This window comes from Protopterus annectens, chromosome 7.part0 (assembly GCF_019279795.1).
Source record: "Protopterus annectens isolate FY-2018-M chromosome 7.part0, PAN1.0, whole genome shotgun sequence".
Lineage (NCBI taxonomy): Eukaryota > Metazoa > Chordata > Ceratodontiformes > Protopteridae > Protopterus > Protopterus annectens.
The window spans coordinates 144,251,591-144,267,440 of record NC_056739.1 but is presented as its reverse complement, the minus strand read 5'-3'; positions in this window follow the sequence as shown (position 1 = coordinate 144,267,440).

Sequence of the window (15,850 nt, the reverse complement as noted above, 5' to 3'; positions counted from 1 at the left end):
GTAGTCAAAACACTTCACAAAGTATGGCATTCTTACCTATACTATAGTAGTCAAAACACTTCACAAAGTATGGCATTCTTACCTATACTATAGTAGTCAAAACACTCCCAAAGTATGGCATTCTTACCTATACTATAGTAGTCAAAACACTTCACAAAGTATGGCATTCTTACCTATACTATAGTAGTCAAAACACCTCCCAAAGTATGGCATTCTTACCTATACTATAGTAGTGAAAACACTTCACAAAGTATGGCATTCTTACCTATACTATAGTAGTCAAAACACTTCACAAAGTATGGCATTCTTACCTATACTATAGTAGTCAAAACACCTCCCAAAGTATGGCATTCTTACCTATACTATAGTAGTCAAAACACTTCACAAAGTATGGCATTCTCATATATACTACACTAACCGTGGCACCTCACAGAGTACACCAGTCTTACCTATAGTCCATGAATCTCATCCCTTCAGAAGTATGGCATTCTTACCTATACTATAGTAGTCAAAACACTTCACAAAGTATGGCATTCTCATATATACTACACTAACCGTGGCACCTCACAGAGTACACCATTCTTACCTATAGTCCATGAATCTCATCCCTTCAGAAGTATGGCATTCTTACCTATACTATAGTAGTCAAAACACTTCACAAAGTATGGCATTCTCATATATACTACACTAACCGTGGCACCTCACAGAGTACACCAGTCTTACCTATAGTCCATGAATCTCATCCCTTCAGAAGTATGGCATTCTTATATATACTATACTAATACTTGCACTTCACAAAGTACAGTATTCTTACCTATTCTGTATGAATCACAAAACTTCATACAGTATGGCATTCTTACATATACTGCACTAATAGTGGCACCTCACAAAGTACAGTGTTCATAAGTATACTAAAGTAATCATAACACCTCACAAACTATGGCATTCTTATTTATACAACTCTAACAGTGGTAATTCACAAAGTACAGCATTATAACTTACAATAATAACAACACCTCACAAAGTATGGCATTCTTATATACACTGCACTAATTGTGGCACTATACAGACCACCATTTTTATTACTATACTATAGTAACAACAACAACTCACAAAGTATGGCATTCTTATATATGCTACACTAGTAGTGGACCCTCACAAAGTGCAACATTCTTACCTATACTCCATGAATCATGGCAAATCACAAAGTATGTCATTCTTATGCATATTACACTAATAGTGGCACTTCCCCTAAGTAAAACATTCTTACCTATACTATAGTAATCACAGAACCTCTCAAATTATAGCATTCATATATACAGTACACTAATAGCAGCACCTGACAAAGTACAGAATTCATAACTCTACTAAAGTAATCACAACACCTCACCAACTATGGCATTCTTATTATACAACTCTAATAATGGTACCTCACAAAGTCCAGCATTCATACCAATACTATAGTAATCACAACACCTCACAAAGTATGGCATTCTTATATATATGTTTCAAAGTTTCAAAACTTCAATGTTATGGTCTCAATCATAAGAAATTCAAAGTTTTGAAAGTTCGAAATTTAGAAGTAGACCTATATATATATATATATATATATATATATATATATATATATATGTCAGGAGGAGAAGGAAACCACACTCACTACAACTCCAGTCTCACATAGACCTACCACGACAGCAAACCAAACACATAATCACACAAAAACATACTCGGAGCCTCTAAATAAAGATCTGCCTAAGCAGCAGAGACCTCCAAAGCAGACACCCAAGCAACCGCTACCCCAAAACAAAACACGTGCAACACATATCTCACAAAGCCAGTGTGCCGAACAGTCACAGCCCTTAAGAATAATCAACACACCTGATACACTTGTAATAGGTGACTCTATCGTCAGGCACACTGACGTCCCGCTCACCAGGCTGAACAAGGAGAGGGTCACGGTGAGCAGCCTGTCGGGCGCTAGGATCCACCACATAACACAAGCACTCAGGTCACTCCAAGGCAAGTACAAATATGACTCAGTCATTGTCCATGCTGGTGTGAATGACCTGAGATGTACCTCCCTGGACTACATAAAAAGAGACATAAAGGAGCTCTCTGAGCATGTAGCCCAGGCTGGTATGACCCTGACCTTGAGTAGCATCTTACCCTCACCAAGAATGATGCCACAATATGAAGACAAGATGATCAATTTCAACAATTGGCTTAAGTGTTGGTGTCAGTCAAAGGGGATCCAATGCCTGTCAGCTTGGGATGATATGCTCGACAAGCCACGATGCTTCGCTAGGAATGGCTTGCACCTGTCATCCCTGGGCTTTCAGATATTGGCAAAGGCTCTTGCTACCCCCATAGTGCCTTTTTTAGGCAAGGCTCAAAAGACAAACCCACCTCCATAGGTATCACAAGGGATAAGAAACTAAGAGTAATGCTACTCAACGCCAGAAGTCTAAACCTCAAGATGCACACACTCGAAACTCTCCTTAGCATGGAGAACATCGATATCTGTTCAGTAACAGAAACCTGGTTCAGGGCTCCCGAGAGCACCCCAGCACTACCAGGTTATACCTCATACCATGCTTTTCAGCTCCAAAACTTGGACCGAACCACAAGGAGGGAGTATCGATATTCATCAAAGATACCCACACCTCCAGGTTGGTGGCAAAGCACAAAGCATCAGAGACTATCCATGTGCAACTAACAGTGGGTAAAACTGCCTTCCAGTTTATAGCCTGCTACAGACCACCCTCCCAAACTCAGGAACCCCACTCGGCCTTCCTGAGAACACTAGAAAATATGAAGGTCTCTCCAAACACCATTATATTGGGCGACTTCAGCTACCCAAACATAGACTGGGAGCATTACTCTAGCTCCAACACCCTAGCCCAAAGGTTCCTAGAATTTATAAACTCAAATGCTATGGAACAACTTGTTACCACTCCCACAAGAGGGGAAAACATACTGGACCTGATCATCACCAACATGGGGACTCTATGCTCCAGACCAGAAGTGTATCCCTCACTGGTAAGATCAGACCATAAACTAATATCACTGAATATTCACATCCCGATCCCACCCCCTGCCCAGAAAACCACAGTGAAAAACTTCTCTAAAACAAATTTCACACTCCTCAAAACCAAGGTGGAATCCTTCAAAGCCCCCGGGCCTGTGGAAAATACGGCCCAGACTGCAGAATCCTTTATAAACGCATTCTATGAACACCTTCAGGAATGCATGGATCATGCAATCCCAAACAAAACCAAGACCCAATCCTCCAAAGGCAGACGTCCTGTCTGGTGGACCCCAGCCATAAACAAACTATACAATAGAAGGAGGAAGCTACTAAATGATAGAGCAAAATCCCAAAAAGGGAAGGCATCACTGATCAGTATTAGCAAAATCTACGGGCACTCATAAAATTGTCTAAGGCCAGCTTCGAGAGAAATATTGCACAGGACACTAAGGATAATCACAAGGCTTTCTTTAGTTATGTTAGGAACCTGGGTGGGAATTCCTAGATATGCTCAGAATTAGTCCAAAATGACAAAAAATACACTGAACCCACAGACATTGCCAACATCCTAGCTGACAGGTTCAGCGCAAACTTCTCCCCCCCCTCCCCACCAAAAGGGCAAATATCTATCCCAGCAGAGTGCTGCCCCAGACATCTCAGATGCTCAGGTAAGAGCCGCCTCTCCAAAGCAAAAGCACAGCATCAATGGGACCAGACGGTGTCCCGGCTGCGTCCTACATGAACTCCAAGAAGAGCTAAACCCAAACATAAAACTACTGTTCAATCTCAGCCTTACTACAGGATATGTGCCCAAAGAGTGGCGTACAGCAACAGTGGTCCCTCTCCATAAAGGTGGTGCCTCAACGGATCCTGGAAACTATCACCCCATAAGCCTGACTAGCTTGGTCTGCAAAGCTATGGAAAGGATCATCATGGACCTCATAAATAAAGATATTGGGGACCTACAGACATTGGATCCTACCCAGTTCGGCTTTGTTAAGGGCAGATCCTGCCTCTTAAACCTGGTTGATTTCTTTGAAACAGTCACCAAGGCCATTGACGAGGGGAAGGTGGTCCACACAGCCTACCTGGACCTCGCAAAAGCCTTCGATACAATACCCCACTTGGGCATTATAGATAAGCTCACCAGCTTAAATATAAACCCCTATGTCACTAGATGGATTGCAAACTGGCTCAAGGAAGGAACCCACATGGTTAGAATTGCTGGAGCCATGTCAGACTCCAAACCAGTTACAAGTGGTGTCCCACAAGGCTCAGTCCTGGGACCTCTCTTGTTTGGTATATATTTCTCGGAGGTACAGGCCAACACAGAAGGACTGTGGCTGTCCAAGTTCGCAGATGACTGCAAACTGGGCGCCATAATCGACTCTCCAGCCGACACAAGCATCCTCCAAAAGGGCCTCATAGAAACAGACAACTGGTGCCAGAGCCATGGCCTCAAGCTAAATGCCAAAAAGTGTATAGTCATCCCCTTTGGCAAAAACAAAGTGCCCACAAATTACCACATAGGTGGTAATCCATTAAGTACAGAAGAAGTAATTAGGGACCTGGGGACCCAAGTTGATAGCAATCTCTCATTTGACAACCACGTGGCCAAAGTGGTTAGAAAAACATTTTATATAGCCCACCTAATCATGAAGGGATTCACATCTAGATCAGGGAGGTCATCGTGCATCTTTACTCATCCCTCATCAGGCCCATAATTGAGTACAATGCCCCTTTTGGGATGTACCTTACCAGACACGTGCAGCAACTGGAAAGACCCCAAAAGTACCTCACCAAGAGGATCAAAGGGCTCAAACAAATGCCATATGCTGCCCGGTTAAAGAAACTCCAGCTCTACTCAGTGGCATACCGCCTGTTCAGAGGCGATCTGTGCCTGGCGTATAAAGCTATGTCCAACCCGGAATTAATGGACATGCTGCACCTCAGAAAATCCAAATCCCATCGAGCTACACGCTTGAGAGACTTGAACCTCAGCACTGAAATAAATAGGACATGCTGGAGGGACAGATTCATAACCGGAGGCTCCCTTCACTCTGGAATAAAATCCCAGTCCAGGTTAGGCAGAGTCCCTCATTGACTCTCTTCAAGAGGAATCTTGATGAGTGGATGGGAGATCGAGGTTTACCCGGGTATCACTTCTGTGTCACTGTTAGACAGAGGCACAGTATACTAACCTCGAAAAGGGCATAGCAAAATAAATTTAAAATGGGTGGCGAAAGCCAAACACATTCTGTCTAGGCTTATAAATGCCCTAGGGCAGATAGCCTAGTATGAACCTATGAACCTATATAGATATATATATATATATATATATATATATATATATATATATATATATATATACATATATATATATATATATATATATAAATATAAATATATATATGTATATATATATATATATATATATATATATATATATATATGTATGTATACAAACACACTACACCACTTGATATAGTGGCATCCATACATATGCTGCACTAACTGTGGCACCTGACAAAGTATGTCATTTTTATCTGTATTACATGTATTGTGTGCCTCACAAATTATAGCAGTCATACTTATACTATATTAATCATGACACCTCACAAAGTAGAGTGTTCTTACCTGTGCAAGTCTAACCTTGGAAGCTAATGAACTATGCTGTTCTAACATATCCTACACTAATTCTAGCACTTGACAAAGTGGGGCTATATAACATTAATGGTGGCAACTCAAAATATATGACATTCTCACATTTACTACATAGCTGTGGCATCTCCAAAGTATAGCTTTCTTACATGCGTGAGATACTAACTGACCAAAGACACAAAAATTCGTTAGTTAAAAAGACTGTGATTTCATGGTATCAAGTTAATTTCATAGCAATACAGCATATAAATAATTTTATACTGTTCATCTAGAACTTTTCTTGGCCAGACTGCTCACTCAGATCTCACTATATCACTAATGTGCCATTTACTTTTGACAGGTGTTTCTGACATTGCACCAGAGCAGTGTTATTACCACAGATTCTCACCCCCAATGCTGAATTAGTCTCTCAGCAAATGAGGTAGAAAGGATATTATGCAACTTTTTGGAATACATGCAGCCTTGGAGGAAGGGATCTACAGCTTTGCTGGGTCAATGGCATTATCATCGAGAGAGAGAGAGATCCATGGTACACCACACACACACACACACACACACACACACACACACTCTCTGCTTTGAGGGTAAATTGTACACCCTTGTCTCGGATATCTGATCTACTTAGCCTTAGTGCAATGGTGTATTCAGTGTCATCAGGTCTCCTGATCTTTCCCCTCCCCAACCAGCCATTTAGCTTCATGGGTCTATTTCTAACCTGTGCCCTGTTCCCCACAGTTGAAAACCATAGACATGGATAATCACAAGTTGAATGAATAACTCTTTCCAGAAGATAATATATAACCAAACTATGTGGGGGGGGGGGGCTACACCCCCCCCACATCACCCTAATATGGGGGGATGTGGCCCCGACAGACACCCTTACTATATATACTAACTCCAGGATCGCACTATAGTGGGGAACTGGGCATATACCTTTCAACGAAATGAGTTTCAGTCAAATGATTTTCAGTGAAGTGAGCTTTCAGTGAATTGTACTCAGGCAACTGATTTTCAGTGAAATGAGATTTCAGTTAAATGAGTTTCAGTGAAGTGTGTTTTCAAAGAAATGAAGTAGAACCGCTCATTCATATCAGCTGTACCTCATTACAATGAGTGCTCTTCACTTTGAGTCTTAAGATTTCATGTTCTCCCATGTTGTACAATGAAAGGGTCTGTCACACATTCATTGTTAAGAATATTTTAACAGCTATCCATGGAAACAAGCATTGAATCATATTAATTCATTTAAACAGTTTTTTTAGGTATGAAGAAACAGATATTAACTATGCTGTGAGCTTCGTAGCTTAAGACATCAGCAAGTATTCTACATGTTGTCCATTTATCCCACATTATGAGAGGTAATGTAACACATTTTGCAGACAAAAGGATGTGAACTATGGATATGATCTTAAGGAATATATAGCAATCCCTCAGTGACTGAGCCAAGTGAAAAACTGAATGTTTCGGCTAACAACCTGGTCTCTACATATAGGTTCATAGCTTTATATTAGGCAAATGATCACCAAGTTCTTAGCAAGCTTAACTGTGCAACCCAACCCAGTTTTGTCCCCAAGTTCCTTGGACACCTATATGGTAGGAAATGTTTGGGAAGGAGGAAGGTAAGGGTTATGGTGGGGGAACAAACTGTACTTGGTGTCTTTGAGGTGAGCACCTTAAACATTATGCAAAACCACCACCAAAGGAATAAGTGCATAGGTAATTACTAGGCTAATGACCCCAGGGGGTACCACCAAAGGAATAAGTGCATAGGTAATTACTAGGCTAATGATCCCAGGGGATACCACCAAAGGAATAAGTGCATAGGTAATTACTAGGCTAATGACCCCAGGGGGTCTTCTTAAGACTAGCCATGCTTCTCAAAGTGAGAATAACACCCTGTACCTTGTATTTGTGAGGTAAACAATTAACCTTTATGCCAACCTCCAACAAAATATAAAACGTATTTATAGGTTAACGGACCTTGTGGGCCATTTTAAACCTAGCCAATTTCCCTTGGTGAGAATCAAACCACATCTTAACTGTGAAGTAAACACCTTAACCACAATGCCAAACACCAACTTTTTTTCAATAACAAAACATTGCCATTATATTAGCACATAGCTCAAAAGGGCCATTTGCCCCTTTCACAATATCCACACAGCTCATTTCTTAAATAATAGTAATATATATATATATATATATATATATATATATATATATATATATATATATATATATATATATATATATACAGACTACACTAAACTCCAGCTTTTCACTCTGACTATGGGTTCTCATCTCAACCAAAAATACTGTAGTAAGATGAAAAGATGCCACCCCTCCTAGAAAACCATACCCTACTAAAATATAAAAATGTTTAAGTTATTTATTTATTTCTTTATTTCATTTATATGTTGGTTTGCTAAAAAGATAAGTTGGTTTGTATAGGACCCTTTTCAGCCATTTCCCAGTTTATATTGCAAAAACACCACTACTAAATACATCTACAACTAACAGGCAAACAGCAAGTGATAAATACATAGTAAAACCCTTTTGCTTCTCTTTTTCACAATGCTGAGAAAATGCCAGTTACATAAAATCACAGTTAACTATAAACAGTAAGATAACATAGAAGAAAATCTGAATAACCAAAGAGTAGTGGACATAGAAAAAACAGGCGCAATAGAAGTCTTAGCGTTTACTAAATTTCCAAAAACACACAAGTACACTAAGCACTTCTGTCCCTTGTAAATTATTTTAGTGGGAGTTCATCAGAGGGAGAGAAGAAAAATCTTTTTTCTTTCTTTATCTACATATAAGTGTATTTCTTCATTCCTAGCATTGGTAACCCCTATTCCTACCTCTGTCATCATGCTGGTTTGTAACCCCCCTGACTTGTGTGACATTTCAGGGAGCAGATGTCATTTCCAGCCTAGCAGCTATAGATAATTTTACCTTTTTTAATCCTTCCCCTGACCAGTCACATCTGCAGTGCATGTCGTATCCTGTAATGTTGGCATAATTCTTTATATGCCTCTGTCAGCTGACATGTAGGCCCAATCAAACTAGGCACACCTTCCAGTCTTCCCCGGAATGCATTGCTGCTTTAGAAGGGTCAGTGTATCCTACTGAATGAAAGAGGAGCTCACTGTCCAGTCCACTCACATCTGCTGCTCCACTACTGGCGATGGTAGGTGAACTGCAGTTGCCAATAGCACAGCTGTAAAGCAAACATTATGAACATAGGCTGGCTGAGTAACAGATTTTAATGGCAAACAAGAACCTCTTGGCCCAGCGTTCTGCATTTTTTCTGCCTGCTGCACAAGCTGCAGAAGCTAATTAACCAAAAGCATAGCTATGTATGTCCCTACCTTTTGTAAGAACTTTCACATCTAACTCATGCAATCTTAAATTCTTTTACTATTTAAATTTTACTACCTCTCCAGATGGGCTTTTCCAATCATCCACCATTTCTGTGAAGTAATTTTCCTTATGTCACCCACAGACAACCATGTTTTAGTTTCAAATATGGCACAGTGGTGCAGCGGTAGCATTGTTGCTTCACAGCAAGAGGTCCTCCAGTTCGAGTCTCGTCTGGAGTGCCTTCTGTGCAGAGTCTGCATGTCCTCCCTGCATCCATGTGGGTTTCTTCCACGTGCTACGGTTTCTTCCCATGTTAAAAAGACATGTGTCTGAAGCATTTCTCCCCGGGTTTCAGCTGAAAATGGGCTTCATTCCAACTCAGACTTTTCCGGTAAACAAATAATAAATAAATAAATAATGTTGTCTTCTTTCCTCTGCTCTTTTTGGAAAGAAGGCACCCACCTAGATTTACTGAATCTTCTTCTTCAGGTATTAGCTTTTTTTCATGCTCCCTTTCCCCCACCACCAGCAGTCTTTCTTTGCTTTAAACGTTTTGCTTCATTGGGACTCCTGGTATCAGCTTTGCATCACTGTTGTTGCCTTCCACTGAGCTGCCTCTATCCTGCACATCTGTACTAAGATGAGGTCTCTAAAACTGCATATGGCATGAGGTACTACCAAATATCTGTAGAGAAAAAAACTACAAAAAAAATCTAGCCAAGCTAGAGTTTTCACTGTGTGATACCTGCCTTAAACTCCTTGTAATAGAGGCCCATGGGATATATGCAAATGACCTCTTAAGGACATCAAGTGTTTCCGCTATATGGCTTCTGAATGTCCATGACTTTTTACTTTTTAAGTCTTTATGGACAGATTATGGGCATCAGCTGGGTTTAAAGACCCAGTGTTTCTAGATTATAGCCAAACAGTCTGCTTATGCTGTGCTGACAAGGTCATAAGAAGGCTGGAATGTGCATGTCCACAGCTAGTAACATTTGGCTTTGTTAGCCTGAATCTGTCCATAAAGACTTAAAAAGTAAAAAGTCATGGACATTCAGAAGCCATATAGCTGAAACACTTGGTGTCCTTAAGGGGCCATTTGTATATATCCCATGGGCCTCTATTACAGGAGGTTTAATGTATAACACAGTGAAAACTCTAGCTTGGCTAGCTTTTTTCTTGTAGATTTTACTTAAACTAGTTTCTCTGTGTGACCTTTTTACTTTTTGGTTAATTTTTAGTTGGGATATTTTGTAGACACTGTAATGGTTATGGACATCAGCTGGGTTTAACAACCGTGTGTTTGTACAATATTGCCAAACAGTCTGCTTATGCTATGTTGACAAGGTTAAAAGAAGTCTGAAATGTGTATGTCCACAGCTAGTAGCTTTTGGAGTTTTTAGCTTGAAAGACTTAAAAAGTCATGGACATTCAGAAGCCATAAGCTGAAACACTTATGTCCTTAAGGGATCATTTGGATATATCCCATGGTCATCTATTACAGGAGGTTTAAGGTATCACACAGTTAAACATCTAGCTTGGCTAGGTTTTTGTTGTAGTTTGTACTAATTGGTTTGTCTGTGTTACCTTTGTGTTGTTTGGTTAAATATCTGTAGAGCGGGATAGCAGTGTCTTGTTTCCTACTTGTAATCTCTTCTTGTGCATTCCAGAGTTGTGTCACTCTTCCTTACTACTCTCTCATATTGATTGCTTTAGGCCTCCTGATATGGTCCACTCCCTCATAAATGTTGTGAATTCTTCTTACATTAACTGTTCACCATTCTCACTGACAATCTATCTGGGAAACCATTTTTTTACAGACAATGTCCTTCATAATAAGCTTGCCTCTTCAGGCATTGCTTACTCCATGGAGATTATTTTGGCCCACTTTGAGTGTGTATCTGCTGAAGTTGTAACAGTGCATCTATAACAGGATGTGTACAGTTACTATGAATACATTGGCATAGAGCAGATCATCATTACCAGGGATGCAGAGTGCTGGGCATGTAACATCCAGTGTACCCTTTAGCTAGGCCTGCAACTCCTTAGCAATGTGAGATCATCTATGAAACTTCAGGCAAGTGACTTTGCTCTTAATATTCTTAAGTAGATTTGATGCACTGCAGCCCTCAGTTTGTCAAAATGCTGGGCTGGAATTACCAAGTTGCAGCTGCATAATAAAGCTCCAGACATGAAGTCAGTTGCTTGTTGCTAGCAGCAAGGGAAATGTGTAACCAGTTATCACCCATAGGCTGTCACTTTATAACTAATCTATACACTTGTGATATTACTAGACCATTTGCAGTTTCCCTTTCTATGGCATTCATCACCAGTAACTACAACAAACATTGTGTGGTATAATGTCTGTTGGATCCACATTTGCTGGCACTTATTGCAGTTGTAATGGTCCACCAGCTTCTTCATGTTTCTTTGTTTTTTATGTTGAACATCATGAGTGTTCCCACAGGAACAGGGACCAACACTACAGCCTGTTAGAATGTATCGTAGGTGTACCCTATTCCTATGGGAACAGGGACCAGCACTACAGCCTGTTAGAATGTATCGTAGGTGTACCCTATTCCTATGGGAACCGGGACCAACACTACAGCCTGTTAGAATGTATCGTAGGTGTACCCTATTCCTATGGGAACAGGGATGAACACTACAGCCTGTTAGAATGTATCGTAGGTTTACCCTATTCCTATGGGAACAGGGACCAACACTACAGCCTGTTAGAATGTATCATAGATGTACTCTTTCTTGGGCTGCATATGACTAGCAGGAGATGGTGAAAATAACTAACATAAACTTGCTTCCTTACACATTTTGGTTGAATTTCTTTACTCCCCAGACTAGGATAAAGGCTTCTCATTTTGTCTAAGCCCAGTTATATAAAAATTTGTCAGTAACCTTGAACAAAAAGAGTGAGTCTCTTTGTATGGTGCTAGAACTTGTGTGATAGAACAGTAATGATTCTTTTACATTGGACATCACATGCTAACCTAACAGGTCGAGGCAGATCACGATAGATAAACACTTCATCTGGTAATCACCATTGGACATCACATGCTAACCTAACAGGTCGAGGCAGATCACGATAGATAAACACTTCATCTCATAATCACCGTTGGACATCACATGCTAACCTAACAGGTCGAGGCAGATCACGATAGATAAACACTTCATCTCATAATCACCATTGGACATCACATGCTAACCTAACAGGTCGAGGCAGATCACGATAGATAAACACTTCATCTCGTAATCACCATTGGACATCACATGCTAACCTAACAGGTCGAGGCAGATCACGATAGATAAACACTTCATCTCGTAATCACCATTGGACATCACATGCTAACCTAACAGGTCGAGGCAGATCATGATAGATAAACACTTCATCTCATAATCACCGTTGGACATCACATGCTAACCTAACAGGTCCAGACAGATCACGATAGATCAACACTTCATCTCGTAATCACCATTGGGCATCACATGCTAACCTAACAGGTCGAGGCAGATCACGATAGATAAACACTTCATCTCGTAATCACCGTTGGACATCACATGCTAACCTAACAGGTCAAGGCAGATCACGATAGATAAACACTTCCTCTCATAATCACCGTTGGACATCACATGCTAACCTAACAGGTCGAGGCAGATCACAATAGATAAACACTTCCTCTCATAATCACCGTTGGACATCACATGCTAACCTAACAGGTCGAGGCAGATCATGATAGATAAACACTTCATCTCATAATCACCGTTGGACATCACATGCTAACCTAACAGGTCGAGGCAGATCACGATAGATAAACACTTCATCTCATAATCACCGTTGGACATCACATGCTAACCTAACAGGTCGAGGCAGATCATGATAGATAAACACTTCATCTCGTAATCACCGTTGGACATCACATGCTAACCTAACAGGTCGAAGCAGATCACGATAGATAAATGCTTCATCTCGTAATCACCATCTTCATTTCCTTCAAGCTGCATTTGCAGTCCTTCTCCATCCCCGCTTGCACAGTCCGATTCTTCAGCCATGCCTTTCTTGAATGAAGTGCAACTCAGAGATTTAGCAGAAATGTATGGCAGCAGTTTATCAGTATGACCTCATTTCTGATACACCACGAGGCCTGTGTGCCTTCAGGACAGCCCCCATCTTAACTTGTAGTAATGGATTCCAGTTAATTACATGCCGACAATACATTATCTTTGAAAAATTCATACTTGTCGTTCTTTACTCAGGCCAATATTCATTTATCTGCCTAGCACTTTTTTAGCCTGCCCAAGTAATCTACATCATAGATTTACAGCTTCATAAGTTGATAATAAGCTTTTCAATTGAAATGGTCAGTCATGTTAGCCAATAGCATTGAATTCTCCCCAGTAAACAGACTACAGCTACAGATCCCAGATACAATTTTACATAATCAAATTAATTGAGTCTGATTTTGAAGGTTATTCAGGAGTTACACTGTCTCATGGTAATGTCCATTAGCTCAGAGGGTTAAGCAATAGACCAATGTGAATGATTCGTGAATATGTGTGGGTTCAAATCTCAGTGTAGACTATTTGTTAGTTGGGAGTTGGCATAATGGTTAAGATGTAATTTTATGGGCACAAGATAAAGGGTTTGATTCTCACCTCAAGAAAGGGAAATTGGCTAGCCTTAAAATGGCTGACAATGGCAGCTAACCTAGTACTTAGCTATGAACCTATGTGCAAAGGGAGTCTATTCCAAAGGCAAGGGTCATATTGGGTTAAGTACCTATCATACCAGCAGAGAATGTTTAGGTGATAATATAGGTTTAGCTCTCTATAGCATGTGTTAGTTGTATTTCTGGTTTTATTTAGGTCAAGGAGATCAACATGTATAGGGTCTTTCATTGCCTGAAATGCTAAGAAGCCCATATGAGACGGTGTATAGGGGAGGAATTTTAACCATGCAAGATATCTCAAGTTACCTAGACCTGTGATTTTAATGGAAAGGAACCTCTGAGGTCTTTAGAGTTGATCTACATGTTTAGAATGGTACATGCAAAGTGAGGCATTGCATTCAATGATAGGTTGAATACACTACAGGATGAATAAAGTGGAACTATGATTTCTTTGGACTTATAGAAAATACTCCAGAGGACATGTTCTACCAAGTAAAATAATTTTCTAATCACAACTGAAACACGGAGGTGAAAGGAATGCTTGTAATGAACATAAACCCTTGGATCGCTGATGACTGTGCCCATTTTGAGGTGGAGTGATATCAATATTGATATGAGTGAGGAGTGTTACCCAAAAGTCATTCCTTATGGTTAAAGGTCAGCCCATCAATAACACACTGGGCTGGTTTAGCCCTTGCTGAAGAAAATGAGTACCTGAAGGGGTTTTGATATGATTGCAAGTTTGCATTCAATGGCAGATTTGGTTAGCCACAGACCTTTGACTTCTGCTTTCACACCAGAAAAATAACTACCAAAGGGAAGGGGGTACAGGATGGACCATTACAGAACACCATTTATTGCAACCAAATTTTGACTAGGGGAGCACCACCAACTTTAACAATCTGAGTTCCACTGGTAAACCAGTTGGCTATTCAGTGGAGGGAGGGTTATGTAGGGGTTAATGTTGAGCTAGCTGAGTTAACCAATAATGTCTGCATGGGGGATATAGTTGAAGGACTTGGCCAAGCCAGTGTAAGTAACATGGACAGACTGACCCACATCCAAAATCCTTTCACTGGAATAGTACTTTGGTAACAAAACATGTTAGAAATTTCTCGGAGAACTTAGCATAGTCCCAGATTCTAAATGATAGAGTCAAATTCCACAATGAAAATTAGCAGATTATATCTGATCAATCCCTTATGCATATTTCTGATTAGGAATTTTCTGGAAAATAACTCTTTCCATTTGTAAGTAGGCCTGCAGCAGGTAGTTTTATGAATCTCTTCCTGTCTGTCAGGAATGAGACAATGTATTCATTTATCTTTGGCAAAGGATATTGTGCTATCCTTAGCAGTTCATTAATAGTGACTTTTAAATTTCCACAAATGTGGATCTACCCTCCTTTACCTTTCTTAGCAGCGCTATTAAGGGTGTAGATCATTCATTAACTTCCCTTTAGACAACACCCCAGCACTTTAAAGCTTCTGTAGTTCCATGTCTGCTTTGTCCCTTAAGGAATTTTGGATTGGACTACGATTTGGTTTTATCTCTAATTTTCATTTTTTATGCCTTCTTATGTTATATTGTTGATTTTTAGCAAAGACTTGTCTGGCATCTGTCAAAATTATAACAATTGTTCATTATATGTATTTATTTATTGTTTATTTATTTATTGACATTTAATTACCAGGAAAGTCCGATTGGGTAGAAGCCCATTTTAAGCAGAGGCTTGGGGAGAAAAGCTCTAAATTATTACAAAACATTTTTAAGAACAATAATTTTACAATTTTCAAAAATAAAACAAAAAAAGTCTGCAGTTTAAATAATAGCAAATTTGACATCATATAAAAACATACACTAAGTGTACATGATATGTATTCAAGAACATCCTACCACATTTTTTGTGTTTTCTAGTCACTCAGAAAGACTGTGTTGTGTGCATGTATTCTACACTTTGTGGTAACCTTTATCAATCCCTGTCAACATTTAAAGCTGCAGAGTATCAGTAGGAAAACTAAAATTAGAAGGAAGAAGGTGAGAGTTATGTCTGTATTGTCTGTTCACTCACCACAGTGTACACTTAGTGTAGGCGTTATTGAATCCTGGGATTGGTTAA